At 43.0% G+C, this 12,891-nt stretch overlaps 1 long non-coding RNA gene across 1 annotated transcript; it reads right to left on the reverse strand.

Moving 5' to 3' along the window:
• LOC128624406 (uncharacterized) lies at positions 1–1,966 on the reverse strand. Its single transcript, XR_008388765.1, has 3 exons — positions 1,449–1,966; positions 1,176–1,363; positions 1–874 (listed from the first exon to the last, which is right to left on the reverse strand). It is a non-coding gene; the product is annotated as an uncharacterized LOC128624406 (long non-coding RNA).
• Between the last annotated feature and the right edge of the window lie 10,925 nt (positions 1,967–12,891).

Below are 12,891 nucleotides of genomic sequence, written 5' to 3' on the forward strand. Positions count from 1 at the left end.
CAATTTAATTTAATTTCAAGTGACATTAAAATACACCTCATCCATGCTATGGCTGCCCTTTCAATACCTTGAGAGCATTGGAAATGTATTAATATTTATGTTATATTTCTGTCATATTTATAATCCACTTTCAGTGATCAACACACCAGAATTTAACATTTGCTTTCCACTGACATTTCATAGAAACCCCCTAGTATACCAGTGATTCACTTTTCTTGGGAACAACTGTGAGACATTATTTGTTGTGGATCCAAGAAACATGATTAACATCTGGATACAAATCTTGGTCAGTTATATACTCTCTTTGCTCACTGCACCACCATGCAGGTGCAGCATAAAGAAGATTGTGATTACTTTGTGGTCTTCCCATAATGAGAAGTGTGTATTAGGTGCACTGGAGTGTATTAGGAATACACTAAATAAAATAAAATATAAAACTTCTGTCAATGTGCCTAGTATTTAAATTTCTTTCATAATTTCTTTCACCATTTCAAAATGTGCTTAAATTACTGAAAAGGTAACAGTAATCATTATTTTAATAGTTTACTTTATGATTATGAATTCTAATAGTTTTTTGTATGACTCACATTCACCATAAAAAAACCCAAAACATTTATGGGCTCAACAAATATGCAGATGCATTAAATATGCAAGCAATACAGTCCTCCAATACATTTCTCTGTATTGTACATGTACAGTAATCACAACAGGTCAACAGAAGATTTTCAACAAAAAAATGTTACTGAAATAGTACTTAAATATTCCATAAATTAAATCTTTCTTTTATTTGCAAATTGCTCGTTGTTACATTTGTGCCATAGGCAATTATACTCATCAGCTGGAGTTGTGTCTAGAAGTTCCATCATGACGGCATCTGATAGCGATAACAAATGAGAGGTTTCAGTTCATACCACCCAGACAACATTTGCTTTGGTTTGCACAAACAAAAGAAAGTCACAACATCTATAATATTATTTCATCACATCCTTAAAATACTAACATTTAAGAGTACTTAATACTTAAGAAATCTTAGTCTGCTATGAAATGGAAGCACTTCAGCAGTATGTGCCTTGCTACACATATTATATATGTTCACTGTAACTATGTTGGTATTGCTGCAATGAAGACATGGAAAATACAAATAAGGTCACATCTTTACGTGTTAAGGCATGTACCTTTTCCTTATCCAGTTGCTTTTTTGGTGGGTCATCTGGCCAAACTTTCCTTTGAGAGTGGATTCTTTCAGAGTTTCCTTTGAGAAGGCTAAAACAACAAGCTCCTGAGCAAAGGTAATCATTCTTGCTCTGTTTAAACTCTGGTAGGTGTCTATTGGGGCGAAGATATTTCTGTCAGCTAGGGGAACCTAAATAAAGGAACAATAAATTAGTAAAGGAACAAACAAAAGACTATATCAGCAAACAAGTTAGGTGGTACAGAAAACAACATACATTGGTGCTTGAAAGTTTCTGAACCCTTTAGAATTTTCTGTACATCTTCATAAATATGACCTAAAACATCATCAGAAGTCCTAAAAGTAGACAAACAGAACCCATTTAAATAAATGAGACAAAAATATTATACTTTCATTTGCTTATTAAGGAAAATGATCGAATATTACATATCTGTGTTACGTTCTCCAGTGTATTTCTGTTTGCTCTATGTGCCATTCGTGTGTCTATGTCGGTGGTGGGATGGGTGTCTTTTGTCTCCTCCCCGTTCTTTAGGCCTGCATGTGTCACGTTCCGGCTTGCCACTGGATGATCACATCTTGTCCACGCCTGCTCCTGCCTTGTGCAATAGGATAGGTTGGCTGCACGTTTCGGGTGGTGTACTTAAGGCTCCATCCTGTGGCAGATCATTGCCGTTGCTTTGTGTAGTTAGGAGTGCTTTACATATGTTGATTTCGCCTGTGTATGACCTTCTGCCTGTTATTGACTTTGTTTATGCTCTGCCCCTTTAAGAAACGAGTGGTACACTTGTGTGTGTGTGTGTGTATATATATATATATATATATATATATATAGGTAAATGTATAAATTATTTTTGTTAACTTGCACACACAAATATTCACCTTTGTAAATAGTGCATAGTGATTAGTAGAAAGTCTGCGCCACTTATGTTGGTTCGTTTTTCTCCTGGTTTTGGGCCTGTTTCTTTCTGGATTAAATAAAACACAATGCCGACTACAACCATATATATATATATATAATATATATATATATATATATATATATATATATATATATATATATATATATATATATATATATATATAGGTGAGACAGGCGAGAATAGGTGAGAATAAAAAAAACAAAGCAAATGCAATCCTGGTCTCGCCAACCCATTATTTTATTGTATGCTGCGGACCGACCTAGACCGGGTCGTAACGAGTGGCAAAAGTATGTGAACCTTTGCATTCAGTATCTGGCGTGACACCCTTGTGCAGCAGTAACAGCATCTAAACGTTTGTGGTAACTGCTGATCAGTCCTGCACATCGGCTTTGAGGAATTTTAGCCCATTCCTACAAAACAGAACAGCTTCAACTTTGGAATTTTTTTGGGTTTCCTCACATGAACTGCTTGCTTCAGGTCCTTCCACAACATTTCTATCGGATTAAGGTCAGGAGTTTTATTTGGCCATTCCAAAACATTAACTTAATTTTTCTTTAACCATTCTTTGGAAACTTTTTTTAATGCACTTTCATTTACATTTATTCATTTAGCAGACACTTTTATCCAAAGCGACTTACAAATGAGGAAGTACAAGCAAAGCGATATATCAAGTGGAGAACAATGAAAGTAGTGCTACCATACAAAATCTTTTAATTGAGTCCTAGAAAAGCAAAGTGTGCAGAGTTGAGGTGAAAGTGCCAGAGTATGTGGTTATTTTTTTAAAAAAATGTATTTATTTTTATTTTTTAAGGATAATGTGGGGTTGGTTTTAGGTTTTAAGGATAATTTTAGGGGTTAGTTAAGTGCTCATAGAAGAGGTGGGTCTTTAGCTGTTTTTTGAAGATAGTGACAGATTCTGCTATCCGGATTGAGGTTGGAAGTTCATTCCACCACTGAGGGACAGTTAGTGTGAAGGTCCGGGTAAGGGACCTTGAGCCATGCTGAGTAGGCACTACTAAGTGTCAGTCATTAATTGATCACAGATTGCGTGGGGGACCGTAAGCCTTCAAGAGAGTGTTGAGGTAGGGCGGTGCTGTTCCTGACAAGGTCTTGTACGTGAGCAACAAGGCCTTGAATTTGATATGGGCAGCTATAGGAAGCCAGTGGAAGGAGATGAAGAGGTGTGTGACATGGGTCATTTTGGGCTGGTTGAAGACGAGACGTTCTGCTGCATTGTGAATCATCTGAAGGGGTTTGATCGAGCTGGCTGGGAGGCCTGAGAGTAGTGTGTTTAGTAGTCCAGTTTTGAGATGACAAGAGCCTGGACTAGTAGTTGTGCTCGGTGAGATAGGGTCTGACTTTCACTTTGTCGATAACAGAAATGTGCAAAAAAGTGGATGAAAACTTGGCTACTGTCAAAGACATTCAACTGATGTAATTCTGTTGAAGAATCTAAAATCTATACAACATAATATGCTTAGTAGTAATATCAGGGTTGCCAACTTTGGCTTTCTGTCCGGAGTGAGATTTATGAATCAAATTACTGTACCTTTTGGCTGTGCGGAAATGAGATTTATGGGGGTAAAGTGTGCGTAATGTCATACATCATTTTTTTTCAGTTTGAGTGTTTCTATTTCTTCCTCACCATGCCCTTGCTCTCCATTGCGGTCACTACCACCCATTAAATCAAAATTAAGTTTTGTAGCTGTTAGTATAAATATATTAGCCTTAAGGTTATCTATAAGCTAGTGCACTCCAAAGCAATGAGAAAATTAGCATTTAGAAGATATATGCATTCAGAATGTACAGTCTCTCCCCACCACCAATACGGATCAACAATTTTGATGACAACATTCTGCACTTCAGCTTCTCATCAAATTTTCTGAACAATAAAATGCTCTCTAGAATCTGAAGTGTCTCACCCCCAACATTATAAAAATCCATGTATTACTGTCAAATATGGCTTAGCCTGGCTAATTATCACAAACAAGCATTACTGTACTGGTCACTTTTATACAAGCACAATTTCTCTTCCAATAGATTTTTTATCTAGAACAATGGTAATATTACTTACAACAAGGGGTGGATTTTACCAATAGGCAATGGTCGGCAATTGCCTTGGGTTCCGAGCTTTCAAGGGCCCCCAAAACGCTGCACAAACTTATGGTTAAGAAAGTTTAAAAAAAAAAAAAAAAAAAAAAAGCCTTTTGCTAATTTAATCATGCTAAAATGCTTAATTCATAAGTGTCTCAAGACCCCCCCTCAGTACCCACTACATTAGACTATTCCACAATTTTACTGCACATCTGCGGAAATCCATCCATCTTCTATACCGCTTATCCTTTTTCAGGGACATGGGGAAACCTGGAGCCTATCCAAAGGAGCATCAGGCACAAGGGTGTACAAGGGTACACCCTGGACCCTGGTGTCAATCCATCGCAGGGTCCACATGCCAATCTACCATGCTTGTCTTTGGACTGGGGGAGAAAACCGGAGTACCCGGAGGAAACCCCCACAGCACGGGGAGAACATGCAAACTCCGCACACACAGGGCCATGGTGGGAATCGAACCCCCAACCCTGGAGGTGTGAGGTGAACAGGCTAACCACTAAGCCACCATGATCTGCGGAAATGATTCAGGAAAAAAGTAGCCAACTCATGCAAACATCAATGATGTCACGTGTAGTGTACAGATAGAGTAAAAATGAAGCGAAGCTACCCCAGCAGTTCTGAAAAAAGGAAAAAGCAGGAAGAAAGCAAAATGTTTTTTACCAGAGCTTGTGAAGTGTTTTAAATTAACAGATTTTGCCTTTGGCGTGAAGGCAAGTTGCAGTTCTGCAGGTGCTGATGGCTCTAGCATTACAGATTATTCTAGCATTACAGTCAAAGAACAGCGAGGCTGGGACAGGCAGCAGATTTCTCTGTCTCTGACTCTCTCTCTCATACACATAGACAAGTTCTTTCAAATATCAATTTTTCTCATCCACACACACACACACACACACACATACTCACATATGTATACACCCCTCTTCTCCTCCTCATTCCCTCCTAAAGCCTTGCTGACCTGCTCCCAAATGAAGCAGTAGGTGTGTTTAATGTCACATGATGATAGTGTGTCATTCAGATGTGGATTCATGCTCAGTGCTACTTCAAATATATGTTTAAATATTACCACAATTTAGAAAAAGGCATATTTTAATAAGCTGCTGTCCTACTGTACCATACAGCAACTTATTGTTTGCTCTTGGTTAGTGGTCGTAGTGAAGTAGACTTGTTTAATTAATATAGGCCTAATATCAAGATTCATTTCATATTAATATTTGTAAATAAAATACATTATTATATAATATGTATTTAATATGTAATATGTAGTGTATTTTTATAGTAGCAGTACTACTACTAGTAGTAGTGGTCTATTTTTGGGGGGGTAAAATTATTAGATGTGGATTCATCTTAGTGTAATAAAGTTTCAGTCCTGATTCAGGAGTTGTACAGCTGAGTGGTGCAGCTCTCCTACACTGCACCCAGATGATGCCCCCTGACTAGCTAACATGCTCTCTTGAGTGTTTTATATGCTTTGTCACACCGTTCTTATGTTTCTGCTTGCCTGTTTTACAAATATGACTTGATATCTGCTCAGTGCTAGTTCAATAAATATGTTTAAATAGCATTTATGTTGTATTTTTATGCTAGTAAGTGGTTTTAAAATGTGGTTTAACCATTAATGAGCCAGTATGTTATGATGTGGCATGTTGTGGGCTGGGTGTGGTGGTCCGCTCTGGGCCAGAATGTCCAAGGCCACTTTTTTGTCCCAGTCCACCACTGATTATTGCTATTAATGCTGAATAATGTATGCGGAAAATTTAAATGTCGTTAACACACTGAGATGAGGGCCCCATCTCAGTGTGTTAAAACACTGAAATGAGGGCCCCATTCCTTTATTTTGCCTAGGGCCCCCAAATCATTAAATCCACCCCTGCTTATAACAAGTCACTGTACATGGAGAATTGATTCCAGCATAAGATTAATTGTAAACCAACGTATTGACAAGAATGGACAATTATAACTTTAACCAAATCTTCAGTTGTATATATTAATGATTCAACCGTACAAAGTCCCCAACTTTTAGTAAATGGTCTTTATATTTTTGATAAACATTTTAATAATAGTTTTATGAGAAACTCCATTATTTTTGGATCCAATCCTCCATGTTAATCAAGATAAAAGATTAAACCTCACCTTTTATCATCTGGAAATTGCCTTATAAATATAAATTTGTTATCTCTACCTCATTTTGGGTTGACTTTGAAATGGACATGGCAACAAAATTTAACAAATCCTTAAAATTATAACCATTAAAACCACATTCCCGATATCTCCTTGCTATCTCAGCTACACTTAGACTCATTCCTGGAAAAAGACAATTCAAAATGTTCCCTTACAAACTGCTGTTTCCCCCCTTTAATCGGTGGTCCAGCTAAACTAGGCTTGCCTAGTCTTTTTCATTTACATCTGCACAGCTCTATTTTTCCAAATAGGCAATGAAATCTATTATAATACTTTGTATTGATCATGATCTTCATGTTCTGCGACATGGATTTGGGACAACTCATCAGCTTTGGTATTCCTTAAGCCTGGACGATATGACAGGGTGAAATGAAAAATATGCAAAAAACAGGGACCAGCATGCTTGCCGTGGATTCAGATCCTTGACAAAATGATGTTCAAGATTTTTATGGTTGGTGTAGATGATAAATGGGTGTCCGGGCCCCTCGAGCCACTACCGCCATTCCTCTAATGCCAGCTTAACGGCCACCTGTTCTCACTTTCCAACAACGTAATTCCATTCTGCTGAGGACATTTTTTGGGAAAAAAAAGGAACAGGGTGGAACTTGGGCTTATCCCTGAACCATTCCGAGAGAATTGTGCCTACCCCTGCCTCAGAGGCATCTACCTCCAACCTAAAGGGTTTGGATGGGTCTGGTTGCTTGAGAAATTGGGCAGAGATGAAAGTAGTCTTAAGCTGGGTCAGAGCCTGTACTGCTGCAGGATTCCACACCAGCTGTTTGGGGCCTCCATGTAACAGCGACATTAGGGGGTGAGCAATGGTCTGAAGCCCCGAATGAGGCATCAATAAAAGTTGGCAAAGCCCAGAAAGCACTGCAGATCTTTGATCGTTCGAGGCATGGGCCAGTCCACTACAGTAGCGGGCTTCGACTGGTCCATGGACACTCCACTGGGGCCAAGGATGTAACCCAAAAATGATATGGTGCATTGGTGCAACTCGCAATTCTCCCCCTTCCTGTATAGCTGATTTTGTAGGAGGCACTAGAGGACCTGGCAGACATGGATAACATATCTCAGTGGATGGGGAGTATATGTCAATGATATGCTGGGGAAATGTGTAATCATCTATACCTCTCAGGACATCATTTATCAGACACTGGAATTCCAAGGCAGTACTAGAGAGCCCATATGGCATGATGATACTCATAGTGGCCAGAGGTGCTGCTAAAGGTAGTTTTCCATTCGTCCCCCTCACAAATACACACCAAATTATATGCACTTCGGAGATCCAGTTTAGTAAAAAAAAAACTGCGTGAAGCAGAGCTGTAATCTGTTGTTTTTACTACATTTTGTATATTACAGTTTGTAAAATATCAACTTATCATCATCAAAATGCCTGCTGATCCCGTTATAACCAAAAAAGTTCACTCCTACTATGTATACCATCTACTGTTATAATATGTGTGTAATAACTGTTGATATACAGTACTGTGAAATAGTCTTGCAAACATGCAAACAAATGCTGTAAAGATGCCTTCAAACATAATGAAATTAAATTTCTACATTAAAAATAATACTGTAAAGGGCAGTAAACAGAAATAAATTAAAAAAGTTGATATTTGGTGTGTCAACCATTTGCTTTAAATTTTTTTTATTAGTATTCTCAGGTAGAATTTGTGCAGTTATAAGGAAATTAGCTGGTAAGTTTTACTGAGCATCGTGCAGAACCAGCCACAGTTCTTCTGGAGACTTTGACTTTCACACTTGCTTTTTATTTTTGCAGCAAAACCCAGCAGCCTTCATTATGTTTTTTGTCTGAAAAGTGTCTCTTACATAATATGCTGCTTTCTTTACTGACTGTCATGTGTTCCCCGTAATGAAGGTTAGGATGGATGCAAATGCAGATAAGAGTTTATTAGAGAGAGGCAGGCAGATAAATCCAAATCATGAGACAATAGCGTGGTTGAAATAACAGGCAATGTGTCAGGCGATCAACAAACAGGCATAAACGAGGCAAGGCAAGAATCGAGAACGCGTAACAAGAAACTAGATCAAAAACCATGGATCAATTTGAGGAACAAGGTACAACCGCTTGGTATGGTGATAACACTCAATACTACGAAAAATCAGTTTGAGATTGGCAACAGGTGTGTGTGATTAGAATTCCGGAGAAGGGGTGTGTGAGTGTGTGTGTGTGTGTGTGTGTGTGTGTGTGTGTGTGTGTGTGTGTGTGTGTGTGCGTGCGTTTGCGCGCACGTGTATGTGTGTAGTGTAGTCCAGTGATTTTCAAAGTGGGGGCCGCCCGGGGGGCCTCAACAGTTTGGTGTGAAAAATAAATAAATACATGATTCTCACTCTCAGACAACCACACACACACACACACACACACACACACACACACACACACAATCAATTCCTAATGTAATGTAAAAATGAAAGAGGTAATTATTAATAATAATAAAAATAAAGGGGGATATATTCAGAAGTCTGTATTTTTAATGTGTTTTAAAGACATCTTGCAAAAGGGGGGCCTCGGTCAAATGTTAATGCCATTTGGGGGGCCTTGCCCTGGAAAAGTTTGGGAACCCCTGGTGTAGTCCATGTTTGTAGGCTGCAGTGCAAGATGGGAAATGTAGTCACTGGTTTGCTGTGATATGACACTGACATACAAACATTTTTCTGTAACATTTAATTTTGTGCTGGAAAACTAATGTTTGGAAATCTAATGTTTTTTGTACTGACTCAATAATGTAGAAGTCATAAAATAAAAATCTATAACAAAGTCTGTACTAAAACAAATAGGGTGCCTAAGACTTTTGTACAGTATGTGAACACGGAAAACATTATCAGAATGTGGCAAAAACTATGCACATGTCCTCTCAGTCATGAACCATGTCTACCCTGTCATGGAAGGCTTGGTGACAGCAAAGTGATTCATTGTTAAAGATGACTATGTATAGGTGCATCCCAAAAAAATAGAATATTATGGAAAAATTATTTTTTTTCTGTAATTTAATTCAAATGTGGAACTTTCAAATATTCTAGTTTCATTACACATAAAGTGAAATATTTCAAGCCTTTTTGTGTTAATCTTGATAATGTTACGACATGGCGAAATCAGCGCGGCAGCTCACAAAGTGTAGTGCCGCCCAGGGACATGGCGGAGGAGGACTACACTTTCCAGTCATACCTGTGCTCGAGTTCGCCGGAGTTCTAATTACGAACACCTGCAAACACCTAAGGTTATATAAGGGCCTCCCTAGCATGAGCCGCTTGCGAAGTAACCGCTCAGAAGCCTCGTCTCTGTTTGTTTACCAAGCCGATATCATTAGAAGTGTTTTCCCTAGTACTCGACTTCACGCTCGTCTCTCACTACGCTTCTGCCTACGTCCCTGATACACAGCTTACCTGTCCTGTCCCAACTCAATTCTCGTTCTGGATTCTTCCTCACGTCATCCCTCCGCTCGCCCGCGCTTGTCTCCGTCTACGCTTCGTAACAGATTAGTTTGCCCTACTATGGAGGCAGCGGGCACCTCGGATTGGGAACGTGTCATCCTGGAACAAGACCGCGCGCTAGCGGTGTGCCGGGATGAGATATCCACGTTGCGTGCCGAAGTCTCGCGACTGAGCGTTTCCGCATCCACCCACGCCACGCCCCCGGCTCTCGCGTCACCACCGCCGGCCACCCCAGCGCATGTTCAGCTGACACCAGCTGCGCACATTCCAGCGCTGGCTGTTCACACTCCTGCGCCGCCAGCGCACAACCCGCCTCTGCCCACACCAGAGAGATATGCTGGGGAGCCGGAGCGATGCAAGGGCTTCATGTTACAATGTGCGCTGTTCTTCGAGAGTCACCCAGAGATGCCTGAGGTCCGTAAGTTAACCCATTTTATGGAATTACTCTCCGGAACAGCCTTGGTGTGGGCCACGGCTGTGGGAGCGAGGAGGTTGTGTCAGACCCTCATTAGATGACTTCCTTGCCCGGTTCCAGCGTGCCTTTGACCATTCTCCTGATGGCTGGGAGACTGGTGAGGAGCTCATGCAACTCAAACAGGGCTCTCGTACTGCAAGAGAGTACGCGCTAGAGTTTCACACTATCGCTGCCCGAAGTGGCTGGAACGAACCAGCCCTTAAGACTGCGTTTCGCCGTGGCCTCGATCCGGAGTTACTGCAAGAGCTGGCCTGTCGGGGTGAACAGCTAACGTTTGATGACCTCGTGGATCTGACCATAAGGCTGGATCGTCTGTGCCGTACCAACCGTCCCATACCGCACGGTTTACTGCCAACTGAGCCGGGCGCAGCAAGTGAACCCATGCAGCTCGGAAGGGCACGGACCCGCGAGGAGGAGAGGGAGAGAAGACGCAATGAGTTCCGGTGCTTCTACTGCGGTGAGGACACCCACGCCGTCCGCCAATGCCCGCACAGGAGGCGCCGAGGGAACGGGAGGTGCACTGACAACCCACCTCGTCATGCCTGGGTGAGTCCCAACCAGTCTTGTACGTCTCACATATTTTCTGTACCTGTCGTGATAAACATTAGGCCGTTCTTTTGTTCTTTCGGCACTCATCGACTCCGGAGCAGCGGAGAACTTCATAGATGAGAAGACGGCGCAGGAGCTCAGCCTTTCCATATGTCCCCTCCTCCGTCCTCGTGAGCTCCAATCCATTGATGGGTTGCTTATAGGGGGAGGCGTAATATCTCACAGCACACACCCTGTCTGCCTTCAAGTTAGCGCCCTTCACCATGAAACTCTGGTCCTTTACCTCACGGTCTCCACCAGACACCCCGTTATACTCGGACTCCCCTGGCTGGAACTGCACAACCCCCAAATTTCCTGGACTGACAAGCAACTCACCCAGTGGTCCCCGTATTGCTTGCAGAATTGTTTGAGGGGCCCCTTTGGCCACCACGACGGTGGAGAGTCCCCTGTCGCTTGCCCCAGTTAAAATTCCCCCCGAGTACCGCGACCTACATGAGGTGTTCAGCAAGGAGAGGGCCAGTTGTCTCCCACCTCATAGACCCTACGACTGTGCCATTGACCTCCTCCCCGGGGCCAGCCTACCTCGGGGCCGCGTTTACCTGCTCTCCCAAGCGGAGCAGCAGGCCATGGAGGAGTACATTCAGGAGGCTCTCTGGCAGGGGTACATCCAACCGTCCACATCCCCTGCGCCTGCCGGGTTCTTCTTTGTGGAGAAGAAAGGAGGGGGCCTCCGACCATGCATTGATTATCGGGCCCTCAACCAAGTGACCGTTGAGTACCAATATCCGCTGCCTCGCGTCCCCTCAGCCTTGGAACACTTACGGTCCGCCACCCTCTTCACTAAGCTGGACCTCCGCAGCGCTTATAACTTAATTCGTATTAGGGAGGGGGACGAGTGGAAAACGGCCTTCAGCACCACCTCTGGACATTATGAGTACCTGGTCATGCCGTATGGGCTCGCTAACACCCCCTCCGTGTTCCAGAACCTGATCAAAGACGCTCTGAGGGACATGCTAGGAAGGTACGTCATCGCCTACATTGACGACATCCTGATTTATTCGACCTCCCTGGAGGAACATGTCCAGCATGTCCGGCACATACTGCAATGCCTCCTGCAGTACCAGCTGTACGTAAAGGCCGAGAAGTGCGAATTCCACCAGCACACAATCTCTTTCCTGGGGTATATCATTAGCCCAAGGGGAGTTGCCATGGACCAGCGTAAGATTCGGGCGGTCGTGGAGTGGCCCACTCTGCGAACCGTCAGGGAGTTGCAGCGTTTCCTTGGCTTTGCAAATTTTTACTGAAGATTCATTAGAGACTTCAGTAAAGTAGCGCAACCCCTGACGTCGCTCCTGAGAGGTAAGCCCAGGCGACAGCTGTGGACCCCAGTTGCCCAGGAGGCTCTGGAGAGACTTAAGCGGGCTTTCACCACAGCTCCCATTCTCAGACACCCGGATCCCTCCAGGCCGTTTGTCGTGGAGGTCGACACGTCGGTGGTGGGAGTGGGAGCAATTCTATCGCAAAGGTTTGGCGAGAGTCCCAAGTTACACCCCGTGGCCTTTTTTTCCCGGAAGTTGTCGCCAGCAGAGCGCAACTATGATGTGGGGAACCGTGAACTTCTGGCCATCAAGCTGGCCCTAGAAGAGTGGAGACACTGGTTGGAGGGGGCAGTACACCCATTTGTTATCTTCACGGACAATAAGAATTTGGAATATCTACGAACCGCCAAACGGCTCACTCCTCGCCAAGCCCGCTGGTCCTTATTCTTCTCCAGGTTCCAGTTCACCCTGTCTTACCGACCTGGTTCAAAGAATACAAAGGCCGACGCCCTGTCTCGCATTTATGCCCCAGAGCGGCCGACGGAGCTAGAGAGTTACATTATGCCTCCCTCCTGAATAGTGGGCGCCCTGGAGTGGCCCCTAGCACAGAACTTAGCCCGTATTCCCAGCGCAAGAATCCCAGCAGCCTGTCGTCCCGACAAACAGTTCGTGCCTAAGCGGTACCGTCTC

This window comes from Ictalurus furcatus, chromosome 20 (assembly GCF_023375685.1).
Source record: "Ictalurus furcatus strain D&B chromosome 20, Billie_1.0, whole genome shotgun sequence".
NCBI classification, from domain to species: Eukaryota; Metazoa; Chordata; class Actinopteri; order Siluriformes; family Ictaluridae; genus Ictalurus; species Ictalurus furcatus.